The 17255-nt window shown below is 36.9% G+C and overlaps 1 protein-coding gene across 1 annotated transcript in view; it reads right to left on the bottom strand.

Annotated features, from left to right (window-relative positions):
- COL25A1 (collagen type XXV alpha 1 chain) overlaps positions 1–17255 on the bottom strand; it is a 453979-nt gene that overhangs the window by 146887 nt on the left and 289837 nt on the right. The gene's annotated exons all lie outside the window — the stretch shown is intronic.

Genomic DNA, 17255 nt, shown 5'->3' with positions numbered 1-17255 from the left:
ATCCATAGTGCATGAGAACTTCAGTAGTTCCACATCATCAATACTTGGTATTTTCTATCTTTTTTCACATTTTATGTTCTGATGGAGGTTTAATAATTTCATGGTTTTTTAACATTTGTATTTCCTCTGTGTTCAGTAAGTTAAGCCCCTTTTTATACATTTATTGGCCATTTTGCATCCTCTGTTATAAACTGTCCACATCTTTTGCTCTTGTTCTGATTTGCTATAGTTCATTATACATTACACAGTACACGTCATACATAGGTGTATAGATGGATAGGGATATAGATTAGAAATCTTTACATACTCTGAGTCTTTCATCAGTTATGTTTATTGTAAACATATTTTCCCATTCTGTGTACTGCCTTTATATTATCTTAAGGTGTTTTTTAATGAATTTTAGATAAACTCAATATAACTTTTTTCTCTTTACAGTTGTCATTGTTTTTTCATTTCACTTAAGAAATATTTGCCTACTCTAATATCAAGAAGAGATTCTTCTATATTTAGTGTAAAAGCTAAAAGCTTCATTATTTTAACTTCCATATTTGGATTTGAACTCATTGAGAACTGATTTTCTATGCTAGTAGATAAAGTCAGGATGCTTTTTTTCCCCCAAGTGGATATCAAATAAACCAAACACCATGTATGGAAAAATGCATCTTTTCCCCATTGTGGTACTATGTTACCTTTGTCATAGATCAGGTGACCATATATCTACCTGTCTCTTTTCAGAAATTTCTCTTTTATTGGACAGCTATCTATTCTTCAGCCACTTTGAGATTTTCTCTGCCTTTGAACAAAAACTCTAGTAGGAAATACTCATTCTAGAGGTATCATTTATGCTGTGCTATCTAGTTCTTAAACATGAGGTCTTGTTTTATGGTTCAGCCCAACCTAAGTAGAGCAAAGGAAAAGAAGAGTGAGAGGAATCCTACCACCATATTTAGGCAATATGATGGAGACTCTAGTCTTAAGTTGCATGTCATTGAACTCTATTTTGACTTTTACATATGCCTGTTGAATGTTCACCAATGTTCTAAGCATTGGTAGAAGATATGGTAGGAGAGGCTGATTAAGAAAGATGTGGTCAGTCCCTGTCCTCAAATTAAATGGTATAGCACCAAAGACAGTTAACTGGCCTTAAGAAAAAAAAAAATGACTCCTAGAAAGTCCAGCAACTTTAAGGTCAGCTGTTACTGAAGACTACATCCCAGTTTTTACCCCCTCCCCCCATCCCAATAAAAAGGTTCCTCTCTTTAGAGTTCTGCCTGTTTTTGCTGGTAAGATTTCAGAGGCCAAGAACTCTAAAGACGCTCTATGAGATGCTACTCCAGGTAATCAAAGCTTTTCTGAAAAACAATTTTTTACAGTAGGGAACAAAGGCAACTCCTTTACTCAAAGTCCAATGACCAAGGCCAAAGCCAATGTATCAACGAGCACTCTGTAGCTGGAATGCCTTGAGCGAGCATGCTTAATTCATGAACACATGAAATCTTGCACTCACGACTGGGCAATAAATACTGCTGCTTCAAGGGTGGGTGTTTCTGAGCAGACAGCATGGCGTCCCAACACCTGCCAGCTCAAGACAGAAGCCAAGCCGAGGTCAACCTCCACTCACAGCTGTGGTGGTTGCTTGGGACACTCAGCCCCCACTTGTGTGCAGGATTAACAGCAGGTGTTTTCTTCTGTTCTGAATGAAATCCCACTCTTCTTTCTGAGTTAGACTTTTTCACTGAGAACATGGGTTCAATCTGAAGACCAGAGTGGGCCAACTTTGTAAATAGTACTTCAAACTGGGAGCCATGCTTGTTTGCTAAGTCAAACATTACAAAATTTTTAAAGAGAGAGAGAGAATTCTTTAATTATTAACACTAGTTATAAGGTTATTATTTCAGTTTTGTTTTGTCTTTAGTTAAAAGAAAACCTCATTACTATTAATTAAAGGGTAGAGATCAATACAAATTAATAACTCCATTTGATTTATAGTATATTGGTAAATGGCATTTTGTTGTTTCCAACAACACTAAGTTTATCAATCTAATACTTAGCAGATGTTATTTGTTGTTCAGGTAACAATATCAATGACTCATTGGTTAACTATTGCTAAAAAAATGTTGAGGTCAATAAAAAGAAAATAAGGTAAAATTAGCATCATAACTATGTAGGCTGTGAGTCACAGATTTATGTCAGGATTCATTTCTGGTCTTCTCTAGAATGTTGGAGCATAAACTTTTATAAGTCCCCCTTTAATAAATAAGAAATTTGAAATGATTTTTCTAAATAGATTCATGCGATTAGGTCTCATTACATAAATGCTAAAAGATACTAGTAAAGTTCATATTTGTTAGTGTTGATAATTGGAACATTTCTTTTATTGTTAGTGTTAACTGGTTTATTACACACTATTTATACGTTTTGGAGCAAACTTCAAAGTAGCTCCTGTTCAAATGACTTTAAATTCAGCAATTATAGTCAATACCTTTCTGTTTGTTCCAAGCCCTTAATGTAGGTCTTGGCCTATGTTGATCCTCGTCTCCTCAAATCTATTTCTTCCTCAACAACTAAGGTTTTAGCTCTTTTTCCATTCTCTATTTTCTATTTCAATTAAATAAGAAAACTAAACTAAAAGCAGAGAACAATACAATGAATAACATTTCAGAAAATACTGGATTTTAATCTACATTACAGAAACTGAAATATAGCTGGAAAAGAGAGAGATTCACATGGTTTGGGTGTCCCAATAATGTCCTTTTATTCATTAAAACCATAAATTTTACTTATTTTTTTATTATTTGTTAAATTTTACTTATTTTCAACTGGCAAAAGCTAAAGAGGGAATTATTTTTAAGATAACAATCATGAAAACAAAATTAAATCCTGCTAGTTCTGCTAGAGGTAGAAAAAAGAGAAAAGGAACAAATCTTAGGAATTCTTGGCAGCCTTGCCTGGTGGGATAGGAGTGAGGTTATGATTTCTAGTCCAGAAAAGTGTAGATAAGTTTATTTTTCTTCTTGAAATATAACAATTTTTTTCTGATTAACTTTTCATTACTATAGAATTAGAGGACAAGCAAGTTTGATTCTCTAAGCATTTATGACTATCAGCCAAGTAATGTGCTCTGAACCTGGAGGACGGACATGTAAGTAAAGTCTTAGTCTATGGGATAAACAGTGTTTTGTGGGAAAATGGAGAACAAAGAGGTTGAAGAGCTGGAGTTGAAAGGTACCAGAGTTAAGGGAGCCTGGGAGGAGGGTGAAGCACTTGGGCCAAAGGGAAGGCATGTCTAAGGGTGAGAAGGATACCATGTTATCAGACAAAGACAAGGAGATTGGGACAGTGAAGACAGAATTAGAGAGGGAACTGGAGATAGAGAACAGCAGAAAAGAGAAAAATCTGAGACTGATCAACTACACTCAGGTGTCTGGGTCAGATTCTGTTTTCAATTTAACAAGAGGAGATGAGATGAAGCCTGCTTGGCTTTGTGGAACTCACAGCCGAGAGTGTTAGGGCTTCCTAGGAAGTTGTCATTTCAGTCCAGGAGAGAGATGGTAAGGGTCTGAATTAACTGTGCCAGTGAGGACACAGGGAAGGTTCTAGATTTGGGAGACATTTCTGAGGCAGAACCAACGAGACCACTTAACTGATTGGAGGTGGGGGCTGCTGGCAGATCAACATGGTTTGAGTAGTCCTTCTCATTTGAAAATTTTCAGTTCAGTGAACTTGCAGAAGATCACTGGCCTAAGCTAGTTCAATCTAGACCAACACAGCAGTTCAAGGGCTAAGTGAATCACATAGCGTTTAAATCTGTTTTTAGGGTTTTTATTTCAAACCCAGAGTGTTGGCAGCTTCGGATGGCCTAATAGGAAATAGGAGACAGAGACAGAGAAGGAGACACAGAGATAGAGAACTGTCTGTCATCACCACCAAGGAAGAGGCACACGGATGACACATCATGGCCACTGTGCTGCCACTACTCTGAAGCCATTCTTTTCCATCAGCTTCTGCAGAGTACACCTTTATTGCATTTCCCTTTCTCTTCTTCTTAAATTTCAAACCAACCACAAAATTCCCATATTGTAAAAGAATATTTCCCTTTATTTTCAAAATGGAAGAAAACAGTCTTCCACCCCAGCAGTTCTCTGAGAAGACAGTGCAATTCCTTGGTCACTGCATGTCTGATGTTGGCCTTTTTTTTTTTTTTTTTAAACTCAGGGGCATTTGACCACTGAGTCACATCCCTAGCTCTATTTTATATTTTCTTTGGAGACAGCATCTCACTGAGTTGCTTAGCTCCTCGCTTTTCCTGAGGCTGGCTTTGAACTTGTGATCCTCCGTCTCCAGTGCCTGCGCTGCTGGGATTACAGGCGTGCACCACCGCGCCTGGCATGCTGTTTCTGAAGGGCTCAGGCACTCTTGCAAACATCACTTTATAATTATTCACAGTGTCCCAGGGAGGAAGGAAACATCCAGTTTTTTTCTCTTGCACAGCTAAGAAGCATTAATTCTGCTGATTGTAAGACTTCTGCCTACTCCCTAGATCTGTTATTGACTTGGCCAACTGTATAACAAGACACATACTCAAACCACATACTTACAAAGAAACTGAATTCGAGGCCATAATTTTTAGCAGGTATCTGAACCTGCAGAAAACCACATTGCAAATAGTCTTAATGATTGAAAATTTAGTGTTTTATTTGAAAAATATGATGATCTAAGGATGAAGAGAGTAAACATACTGATTTCCTTAAATCCAAAGGGAGTTTTGGAATATGTCCCGGGTGGATGGTTGGGAACATTTGGAGACTATGTGGGTTTAATATAGTTTACCTCCTTTGTTCAGGAATTATTGCCAAAGAAAACAAAACAAAAACTTCACTGTAGTTTTAACCACGTTACTTTAATGAATAAAACAAGACTGAACTTCAGGTCCTAGAAACACCTAGTTATCCCTAGCTTAAAGTAGGTGCTCAATTAATTCTTGCTGCATTGAAACAGAAAGAATGCAATAAAATTCTCTGCTGTTCAAAGCAGAAACATATAAAGAATAATAGAAGAACCAGATTCGATGTTGCTGCAGAAGAGCTGTGTTTATTATAGTGTCAAACTCTGCTAAGCCAGGGAAGGGAATTATAGCTATAAACAGATTTATAGCTTTAGACTTTACACCTTTCATTTTCCATTGAAGATTAAAAGAGACCAAGCAGAAGGGGGTAGAAATAAAGCAAATTTTAGAATATCAAAAACAGCTTTACTTACTAGAAAACTAATTTTATAGCTATTATTTTCTGGGCATTTTCTGGGGTGAGACAATAATTCAAAGGTCTTTTGTGATGTCTGCTTGCACTCTGAATAAGGGACTATATGTAGTCATGGTCAGTCTTAAATCATAAGCAGCTGCCACAAGGAAGCAATTAGTGGGTCTAGCCCTGAAAGAAAATTTAGAAAATCCAAACATTAAAAAAGATCTCTCAAAAGTAAGACTGATGTTATGGAGTGAAGGGCTTATAAAACAGTGGGAATCAGGGATGCTCACTCTGGCTTTCTTTTCTAACACAATACAAATTAAATACAGTCACATCGCTGCTTCTGCCAATCAAAACTAAAGGGTCTATTCTTCCTAGCATTATTACTTGCTCTAAATGTTTCAAGAGATTGCAAAATTTCCCTTTGTTTAACTTTGAATTTTTTGTATTTATACTTATTTTTAAGAGGTCAAACAAAATGAACTCCATGGTGAAAGACTTGGAATTCTAAACATTCCTTTTGTGGAAAGAAGGTATCATCTTGCTCTCTATGTGGTCATAGTAGCTCCTGTGATTTTACAGCGAACGGTGTAAGCTATTCTACCACACTCTTACGTCTTGATATGATTCAAATGTACTCAGAGGTACATCCATCTTTAAGCCCTAGGTTTAATTTATAATCTATTCCAACATGTTTCCAAATATGCCATCCCAACATAATTTTGTCCAGGCTACTTAAGAAGTTTAAGATGATCTGAAGGTCAATTTGATTTTTTTTTTTTTTTTTTTTTTGCTTCATCTGTAATAGCTTACTGAGCAACAGGAGTTTTGTGAAATGCAGCTGTACATAACACAAGGACAAAGACACGATGTCCTTTAAAGTCTAAGGAGATGTTCAGAAGGAATGAAAAAAAAAAAAAAACTTACACCTGTCAGGTGAGTTTAAGAGGCCGTGTACATGCTTCTCAAATTTCCAATGTACACTGGATCTTCCTAATTTTGGCTGGGGGTTAAGATGATCAGATGCTTTTAATAGGACCTTCTACAACTAGCACACCATCCACATTTGGATTCTTCATTATTTTCCTCCTCTCTGCGGAGTGAACGTAATGCTGTACCTACCTACCTGCTTGTCTGCTCCCCAGCTTGGCCCACCTTGTCCTTTTCCTCAAATCAACATTACCATTGCTTTGGATTCCCCCACAGCCTCCCGACACATTCACTGACTCTCAAAGACAAGAGCACCGTTTCCTCCTTTAAATGTCCTATCTTCTTTCCTACTGCTTCTACCAACTTCCCAAAATAACAGATTGGTTATAGAAAGAAAGGAAATTAGATTTGTGGAAAGAGAGGAGAGGGAGCAGAGAACTCCTATTTTTATAGTCTGGTTTTGGGAGAAATAAAAGAACACAAGTCAAAATAAATACTGGTCCTGGGGGCATTTCCATCAGGAAAAGAGAGCTGAGTCGTGGAAGGGAAACTGCGGCTGTCGTCCTGCAGGACCTGGAGAGGTGCTATCCTGGGCTGAGCCAAATAAACTGGAGCTTTGGGGAAAAAGGGCTGACAAAACCCATAAATGTTCTGATTGCCATAATTTGTGCCTCAACTTTTTTCTTTTCACTCAACTTCCCTTCATTAGCTATCAAATATACCCCCAGGTTTCACCCTGACTTACGTCCCAAACGCTCTTCCAAGCTATGGTCCTGCATTTCCAACAGCTCACCAGATGTCTAAGCCAAGAACGACCATTATTAGCTCAAATTCAACCTTCTCAAACCAAACTTCTCTATTTCTGTTGCAAGACGATGATGATTACAGACTTTCCTACTTTTGTTAAATACACAACTACTCCTCCAAGCCTAAAAGCTCAGTTTCACATTTGATTCAGCAAATTTCATCTAAGGTCTAGTCCTGTAAGTTTCATGTTCCACAAAAATCCCTTGAATCTATCCCCAATGGCCCATGTTGACTGCCAGCATCCTTGTCCCTGGATGACTGGGACAGTCCACTAGCCTCTTTTGACCTTTCCTGACTCTATTCCACCCTACATGCTTTGGTGAAGGTTGGTTTCCTCCATGGGCACGGTGGTACACACCCATAGTGCCAGCTACTTGAAAGGTTGAGGTAGGAGGATCACTTGAGCTCAGGAGTTTGGGCCAGCCTAGGCAACACAGTGAGACCCTGACTCAGACGAAAATTAAATATAAATAAATAATATTTTTTTCTAAAGCACATTTCTGAACATATTACTCAGCTCAAAAAATCAGGGGCCCATTTTGAAACCCACATTGCAGAAGCAGCCACAGACAACAATTCTTTTTTTTTTTTTAAATATATACTTTTTCTAGTTGTCAATGGACATTTATTTATTTATTTATTTATTTATTTATTTATTTATTTATATGTGGTGCTGAGAATCAAACCCAGTGCCTCACATAAGCTAGGCAAGTGCTCTACCACTGAGCTACAACCCCAACCCTAACAATTCTTAATGGGTGCAAAAGTCATTTGAGAGCACTGCTGATCAAACCAACAAACTGATCAAACATTATGCACTTCTTGATGTAAACTAGGAAGTAGACTGTGCTTTTATAACATGTTCCCTAAAAATTGAACCAAACTTAATAAAACCTCTAAATGTAACTTGTAGTTTAGAAAAAATACAGAAGATAGGGGAATGAGTTAAACAACACCATAAGGAAATAATTAGATCAATCCAGAATGTGAGGCCGGTTACACACACACACACACACACACACAACACACACACACACATACACACATGACACAAATATCCTAGAAAAATTTTAAAAAGGAAAACTACTATAGAATAAAAGAGACTGAAGGATTTTAACAATTAAGGGCTCAATGTGGGCTTTGGTGTTGATTCAAACAAGGCATTTGTACAAAGACATTTTTGGGGTAATTGGGGGAATTTGAATTCAGACTGGGTATTGATGATATTAAGGAATTATAGTTAATTTTATTAAGACTGTTGAGAATGTTAAAATACACCAACAAAAAGCAATGTTAGAATGTGTGTTTAGCACATGTGAGGGCCTGGGTATAACCCCCCCCCCAAAAAAAAAATAAGTGGAAAGGATTCATAAAATAAGATTAGAACTGGTCTTTCTTAAAGTTGAGTGACAAGTGATGGGTCTAGGTCAGTTTACAATACTGTTTGTCTAGGTCAATTTACAATACTGTATGTTTGAAAATTTCCATAAGTAGTTACCTATTTTTGAATTCATTTACAAAGGTCCTCTGATTCCTGCCAAATCAAGAGAGATTATACCTGCATCCAAGTCCTTTATAACCTGCTGTTGACTTTCTTTTTTGCCTTATTTCTCCTCTCCTCCAGCCAGCCTTGAATACTAGCTGTTCTCAGAATGACCTTTGCTTCTGCCATTTTTTGTGTCTTCTCTTATGTCTGCTTTTGTCAAATAAACATCACCGATGATCGTATTGCTTGAAACAGAGCACGTCCTTCATAAAACCTCTTACCTGCAGCTGAGCTATGGTGCTACTTACAGTAAAAATAAAGAGGACGTTTTTGAGTTTCTGAAGGAAATTTCTGTCCTTGCAGTAAAGTCCCCTCTCTCTGACCCACCCCACTATTCTTATAGTCAGTCTCTGTTGGTTCACCTTGGAGATCTCGCTTCCCTGAGCATCGCCTCATCCTACTTCGGATGTTTTCTTTTTTGGTTTCTGAACTCCTGAAGCATGAGCTCCTCTTTCATAAAACTTGGCTTACCCTGCTGGGAGGAAGGTTTGGTCTCCCTGAACTACCACCTCATAGGCAAGACAAGGACAGTCTATCCTCTTTGCTGGGGAAGCAAAACACTGACCTTGGAGGCCTTTATATGTGCTAACACATCGTCTGGCAGGTCACCTAACCTCTGTAAGCCTCAATTTCTTCATCTGTAAGATGGAGTGAAGATAATTACCTCAAATGGGAACTGAAGGAAGTAATGAAAAAACCATGGTTTTCTATAAATGTTACTCCCTTTTGCCTCTTTAATTCTAAGGTAGTTTGTGCCTTCTCCATGGTAAATATTCAATAAATATATTAGCAGGTTTCCTGCAACAGAAGTGTTACTCACCAGGTCCGATAAAGAGTATTCCTCTCTCTTTTTTTTTTTTTAAATGTGACCTTTTATTTATTTATTTTTTTTATTTGTAGGTGGACGTAATACCTTTATTTTATTTTTATGTGATGTTAAGGATCTAACCCAGGGCCTCACGTGTGCTACACAAGCGCTCTACCACTGAGTCACAACCCCAGCCCCAATATTAGTATTCTCTTAACAGTCTGATGGCAATCAAAAAGTGACAGATACCTGCGAGTTCGACATGCCTCTAATGACTATTTATGTGAACATATGAGAATTCAGCTAGGAATTTATCTATAAATAAATATGGGGGGTCCCCCTTATTTCTCATCTGTTGACTCATGACATTCAATCAGAAGAAATAAGACTAATAAGTAAAAAGGCACAGTGGTACGTGCCTGTGATCCCAGCCTCTTGGGAGGCTCTGGCAGGAGGATGGTAAGTTCAAGACCAGCCTGAGTAACTTAGCAAGACCCTATCTCAAGATAAAAATAAAAAGGACTGGTGATGTGTCTCAATGTTATAGCACCCCTGGATTCAATTCCCACTACAAATCAATCAATCAATCAACCTAGCATTGTCTTGTGGGGGTGAACTAAACACAATTCAATGAATTCAATAGAAAAAAAATTTTTTTCTCATAAATACAGGCAGACAGTTTTGGCTTCTGTCTTCCTTTTCCCTGTGACTCCAGACTGAAAAAGAATATTCTATTTTTCAATCTCCATCCCCCCAAATTCAGTACCAAGTCACTCCTAAAACCATGTCAATGCTGCTTTGAAAACCACCATGCTACTGAAATTACTCAATGACCTCCTACTTGCAAACTCAGTGACAGTATTTCACAAAGCTGAGTGCCTCCCTTAGCTTCTTTGGCAACACTTTCTTCTGGGGCTTCCATCTGACGGGGTTTCCTTGGTCTCCTTCCTCAAGCCTCTTCCTTTCTGCACTTCATTTGCCCTTCATCCCTGGCTTTTCCTTCCCCTCCACATTCACTTCCACATTTTCAGCTACTACTTGCCCACTCTATTCCCAGCTGTGGCTTCTCTCCAGGACTCTACTTACTGTCCACCCTACATCTTCTCCTGGACATTCTGTTCTCATCTTAGATCACTATGTCCACTATTAAGACCAGCTAGTTCTCTTCTGAAGAAATTGCATATACTTTTTTCAGGGTTCCATTGGCCCAGATCGAGGCTTTGTATTAATTAGATAAGGAGGTCTTTCCTCTGGACAGACGTAGCCCCAGGCCAAGGCTCGTGCCTTGGCAAGTAGAGCATGAAGTGATTTCAGAATGCATCTGCCCTTTGGCTGAGCACCCTTGTATAGTGCGAACTTGCACAAATGTTAAGTGACGGAGGTGGTGGTGAGTTTACAGCAAGTATAACATTTCTTTCAGAAACTCAAAACTCCACTTTTTCCAAAATTTTCCATAGCTCACATTGCCAGGCAAAAGGTTTCAAGTAAGGTGTCTCCTAAGCAAAACAATAAACAATATTTGAGTGTATCAATGGAGGATGTATTACCTTGCAAGTCAAGAGTACACTGAGATTTCATCTTACCCTAGTTAAAATGGCAAACATTAAGAATACAAAGAATGATAATTGCTGACAGGGATGTGGACTCAATGGTACACTTTAACATGGCTGGTGGGACTGCGAATTAGTACAATCACTTTGGAAAATAGTATAGAGATTCCTCAAAAGAATAGGAATGACACTACATATGATACAGCTATCCCACTCCTTATTTATCCAAAACAACTGTTAATAAGCATACTCTAGTGACATATGCATACCAATGTGTATAGCAGCTCAATTCACAATAGCCAAGTTATGAAAACAACCTAGGTGCTCATCAATAGATGAATGGATAAAGGAAATGTGATATACATACACAATGGAGTTTTACTCAGTCATAAAGAAGAAATAAATCATGGCATTTGCTGAAATGGGTAGAACTACAGAATATCATGCTAAGTAAAATAAACCAGATTCAGATAGTTGAGGGTTGAATGTTTTTTTTTCCCCCTCACATATGGAACTAAAGAGAGAAAAGGAATAAAAATGGGAAATCTCACAAAAAAAAAAAAAAAAAAAGGAAGAGCAGTATAATAGAAGCAGGGGAACAAGGAAAAAGGAAGAGGGGAAGGCAATGGGGAGAACTGGGGAATCAAATTGGCCAAATTATACTAGGGGAATTATACTAGGGGAATATACCTCAATGGATTCCAATTTTATATGTAACTATAATGCAATCAATTAAATAGAAGGAAGACCAATAAAGTATAGGAAGAGCATCAGAGAGAGGAGAGAAGGAAAGGGGTGGAACTTGTGAGTGAAATGGAGAAAATGAGGTTATATGCATTTATGAGTGTGTCAAAATGAACCCCACTAGTATGTGTAACTATAATGCACCAAAATTTCCTAAAATTAAAAAATTAAAAATATATACTGCTAAAAGCTGATATCTTCAGTTAGTTCAGCCATTTAATCATATGCACATAAATTATCATTAAATATGAATTAGTAAATGCATATATATTCATTTATTTAACAAAAATTTATTGTGGGATTCGGGGTATTGCTCAGTGAGACAGTGCTTGCCTAGCATGTGTAAAACCCTGGGTTCAATCCACAGCAATACACACATACACAAATTTATTGTGCATTTTCTACATATTAACACTGCATAAAGAAAATCAGGTACAAAAATGAGTGGTTTGGGAATAACAGTTTTCCATAGATGCAAATATGGATTAACTTAATTATTCATGAAATTCTACCTGTTGTTCACCTTAATACGGATGGTATTAAGAGGAATGTATTTGCTAGAAAATATGGCATAACGTTGGCAAATAGTTCTTCAGCTAATTTCAGTGGGACTGAATTCTAAATTAGAATTTAACTTTGAGATCATATTATATAATTTAAATATACAAATGATAATGTAAAAAAGTAATATGGATTCTAGTAAAATAAACAAGCTGTTATACTATGTGCATTCTTAATACTATAAACCATCTGGAGTATAATGGAGTCTTTCATATATTGACCATGTACTTAAAAATATCAAATAACTAGTAAAGCATTGATATTTATCTTATCATTACCTTTACCATATACATATAAAATACAGATTATGGGGGATGGTAATACTTTGCAAATCTGGCATGATTTATTGAATATGGGCTCCATTACTAGTTTAATATGACAGTTCTATTGTCAGTTGAGTAAAATCAAGACTTTCTACCCACATATGTGCACACGCATGCACATACACATACTTTTCACATTTCTCGGAGAATGTGTATGTCCTCCCTCTGCCCCCAAGTCAGACTATGTGAATCTGGAAAAGGCTAGATGGGAACACAAACATGAAATATGGGAATTGCTAAAGTGTTAGGTTAGAAGGAGCTTAGTATATAATTTAAAACATATGAATAGAAACTTAAACACTGCCCCCCAAATATAATACTTTATCCAGGAACAATTCCTTATAAGGCATACACAGCTTGGGTTTTGTAAATTTTAGTAAAATATTGGGAAATGACGATGACAATATCAGAGAAAAAAAGAAAGAAACAAAAGGGATTTGGGTGAAAAGGCATTGTGACATCTTCCACTTCTTTTCAAGTGCATCTGAAAAAACACAAATGGAAGCCACACGCCTCCATGTGCAGTTGTCTGATGGTATTTGCTTGTGGTTTTCTCTTACATTTCTTTCTCACTGGGTAATACAGAATTACAACACACACCACTTCAGTGCTCCAAATTCCTCAGGGACTTGCAGCTCCTTCATGTTCACATGCAACTCCAAGCCAGAGTTATGAGAGGGCTTAGAAACTCTAAAAACTTTATGTTTAAAAAAAAAAAAAGTGTCTTGATATGGAAGGGGTACCCCACCTTAAGACCATGATCCCACTACTCCAAATCCTCTATTGAAGATAGAGATGGAGTTATATGGATGAAAGAAAATGTCAATGTATATTTGTGAAAAATATATGATGGAATTCTATGAACATTTAAAAAACAACTAGCTTCTACAAATTTTTATTTGTTAGTGTAATTATTTACCAGTGGGAAAATATTAATATTTAGGCACTGTGGCATAACACACAATCACCGTGAACTACCTTTTATAAGATTTGATTGTTAAAAATCAAAGTCAACTCTTGAACCCCACAAATAAATTGTTATAAAATAAAAAAAGTATTAGAAGTATGACCCTGGGTTAATGCTATTTATTTTCACCACAGGTGAGATATCAATATAAATAAACTCCTATAATTAAAGAAAACAAAGGTATCCAAAGTCTACAAACTACATGGAATCAAGATATTGAAACTGATAAATGTTCAGCCAAATCGCAGCCCTCAGAAACCTCAAAGGCTTGGTTTGCATGCTGTTATTTATGACATAATGTTACTGCCTGGGGCATTTAGAATTACAAAAAACCATCATTTTCTCTCTCCCCCAGCTTCTGTTTCCTTATGCTCTTCTAGCTACCATTTGCAAATGGACTGGTATTCGTTAAACTGCTGTTATGTGCAAGGAACTAAGTCAGATGTTGTGAAGAATAGCTCTTGCCCCTGAAGATCATAAAAGCTGTTAAGAAAGTGGAAAAAGATGTTTATAAATAACTATGGTACAACTGAAAGAAGAAAAGGGAGAAAGGGTATTCATATTTATTTAGTGAGTGCTTGCCATGTACTAGGCACTATGTTAGAGATTTTACATGCAGTATCTTATTTTAATCCTCACACCATCTGTTGAGATAGGACAGTATTATCTCTGCTTTACAGATGGGGAAAATGAAACTCAGAGCGATGGAGTAATTCACCCAAGATGCAATGATTGCCAGTGGTAGAGCTAGGATTTGAATTACGATCTGTCTGACTTGGAAGTTTATGCCCCTTAAGTATATAATATTATTTTAAAAACAGCAGATGAAGTACTGTGGGAATCCAGAAAAAGAAGTCACATTTGGGTAAGGGGCAGCATCTAAGTATGCAGGGTGATCATGTTTGGACTGAGGGTTAAAAAGGAAGCAGCTTTGGAGAAAAGACTCTTCTTAGAAAAGGCAAAAAATTCTTTTTTGTTTTTTTTTTCATTGATAAAAAAATTAAATGGTTTCATTTGGTTTGGGTGAAGCATACACTCTAAAAAGAGCATTAATGAGAAGTTAATGGAAGATAAGGCTAGAAAATAGACCGAGTCAGAGGATGTGAAAGTCAGGCAAGAAACTAGATTCTAGTCTAAATGGTAAACATATTGAGACTCAAAGCTTTTGGGGTCATAAGAGTGATATAATCAGAACCATGGAAAAAATGTTATCTGGCCAACATATATGGGACAAGGTTGGTTGAGAGTATACTCATTTCCAACTCTCAATGCCTCCACTATAGAGACAGGAAAATGCCAAATACTTGCTTTTCTTGGCTTGTCTTACTATAGCAAAAATGGTCAAGGAACAGGCATGTCTTCCAGTGTACAAAATGGAAATGGGGAAGCTAGGACCAAAAGAAATGGAAATCCAGAATCCTCTCATGTAGTCAGTGAACTGGGCATTTAATCATTCACCATTCGCATCCACCATTCGCATGACTGCACAGTGTTAAAATTATGATTCGACCCCGAACCTAACTCTACAACCTGGCTGGAAAGAGGAAAGGAAAAGGAGGTCCTGGAATGAAGAGTAGAAGGTAGAAAGGGAATGTGGGTTGGGGAGTCAGCAGATATCTTAGTACCAGAACAGAGGTGCCTGGATCTGGACAGAAATCCAACTATTAAAACTAAGCCACGACACCAGGATCATTCTCAGAGCAAGGTACTGATCCTGAGGCACCTGCATGCAGACTAAAGACCTCCTTAAATGCCTCGTATTTAAGGTTCAGATTGAGACTGAGGATTACCCAGATGTGCAGATGCAGGGCAGACATGCAGATGAGGTAGGAAGTAGTAGGTCTAGAGATTTCAGAACTTCCATACTTTATTGACCAATAGTATTAAAGGAACTATCACAAGAAATGTTAATTTCTTTTTCCAAATTAGACATATAAATGGTCAACAGGACATGTAAACATGCTTAGCACACTATCAGGGAAATGCAAATCAAAGGTATAAAGAGAGATAACCTCACACCTCTTAAGATGGCTATTACCCAAAAGGCAAGATGTAAGTGTTGGTGAGAATATGAAGAAATTGGAGCCCTATTGGTAGGAAAGTGAAGAAGTACAATCATTATGGAAAACAGCATGCAAATGCCTCAAAAAATTAAAAACAGAATCACCATTTGATTCAGCAATCTCACTTCTAGGCATATATTCAAAGGAAATGAAATTATTATATTAAAGAGATATCTTAATGATTACTGAAGTACTTTTCACAGCACCCAAGATATGTAATCAACCTAAGTGTCCATTTTCCTTTCTCAGATGAGTAAGAAAAATGTGGTAGATATACACAATGGAATACTATTCAGCCACATAAAAGAATGAAGTCCTACCACTTGCAACAACAAGACCTTATATTAATTTAAATGAGCCAGGCACAGGAAGACAAATACTTCATGATCTCACATCTACATGAAATCTATTCATAATAGCCAACATATAGAATCAGGATAAGTGTCCACTGAGAGATGAATAGAGCTGTATATACATAATTAAAATAGAATATTAGCTATGAGAAGGAGGAAATCCCACCATTTTTGACAACATGGATTAACCTGGAGGACATTTTACTAAGTGAAATAAACCAGAGTCAGAAAGACAAATACTACATGATCTGATTTGTATATCAAATCTAAAAAAGTTGAATTCATGGAAACATAGAGGAAGGCCTGTTTGCAGCAGACATGGGGAGAGTTGGGAAAAAAGGTACCAACTTTCAGTGATTAGATAAGCCACTTGTGAGGAAGTAGCACTGTCTAGCGTGGGTAGAGGTAGATGAGTTAATTCCACTGTTGAACCTATCACACAAGGTAAATATATATGAAATCATCAAGCTGACCATCAATACATTCAATCATTGTCAATTAAATATTTACATTAAAATGATATACTTTTTCAAAATTAAAAAAAAGAGTCATTCTAAGAACAGAAACTGCATGTTTTATTCACCACAATTTCAGTCTTCCTGTGCCTGAGTAAGAGTTAAATAAATACTTGAGTGATTGAATTATGTTAATGTGAGTTAATGAACAAATATCAGGGTTACTTTCATTTCAATAGACAATATTTCTCATTATCTCATTTGAAATACAAATACACATCTTTTTTCTAATTTCCTTTCCTTCCACCTTACTCATCCTCTGTTGTCAATTATTTTTCCTCTTTTCATTCATGTTTTTCAAGTCACTGTGACATTATTTACTCTCATGCATCATCTTTACCCTCCAAGAATTTAATGTTCCTTGATTCAGTAGATTCACAGCAATACCCTCCCCATTCATGTCCCTGCCTCTTTTTTTTTTTTTTAACCCTAACCACAGATGCTAGAATTGCTTTTTTTCTTTCTAATATCTAATATCCTTTCATTATCTCATTTCCCATATCAGGAACCACTTTTTCCCCCACACAGGTAATTGCTAACACTCACCTGTCTTCCCTAAGGTCTGCTTTCCTATCAGATTCATAATACGACTAACAGGGTTCACTGCCATTTACATCTGTCTTCTTCACAGTATCTTAAGGATCTCAGTTTACATCCACCCAAGCTGTGTTCAGCTTTAGGAAGATGATCAGAATGACTCACTGAATAACTCCCTCCTAACCAACAGTTTTCAAAATAAAACCTGATTAATCTGGAAGCTCTTAGAAAAGAATTTGTGATACAGAAAAAAAGTAGAATTGAATTTTTCATTTACTAAGGAAGGGTTCTATACCTTTTAATAC

The sequence above is a fragment of the Sciurus vulgaris genome, assembly GCF_902686455.1.
Source record: "Sciurus vulgaris genome assembly, chromosome: 9".
Lineage (NCBI taxonomy): Eukaryota > Metazoa > Chordata > Mammalia > Rodentia > Sciuridae > Sciurus > Sciurus vulgaris.
Note: the sequence above shows the minus strand (reverse complement) of the source record. Positions and strands in the feature narration are given on the sequence as shown.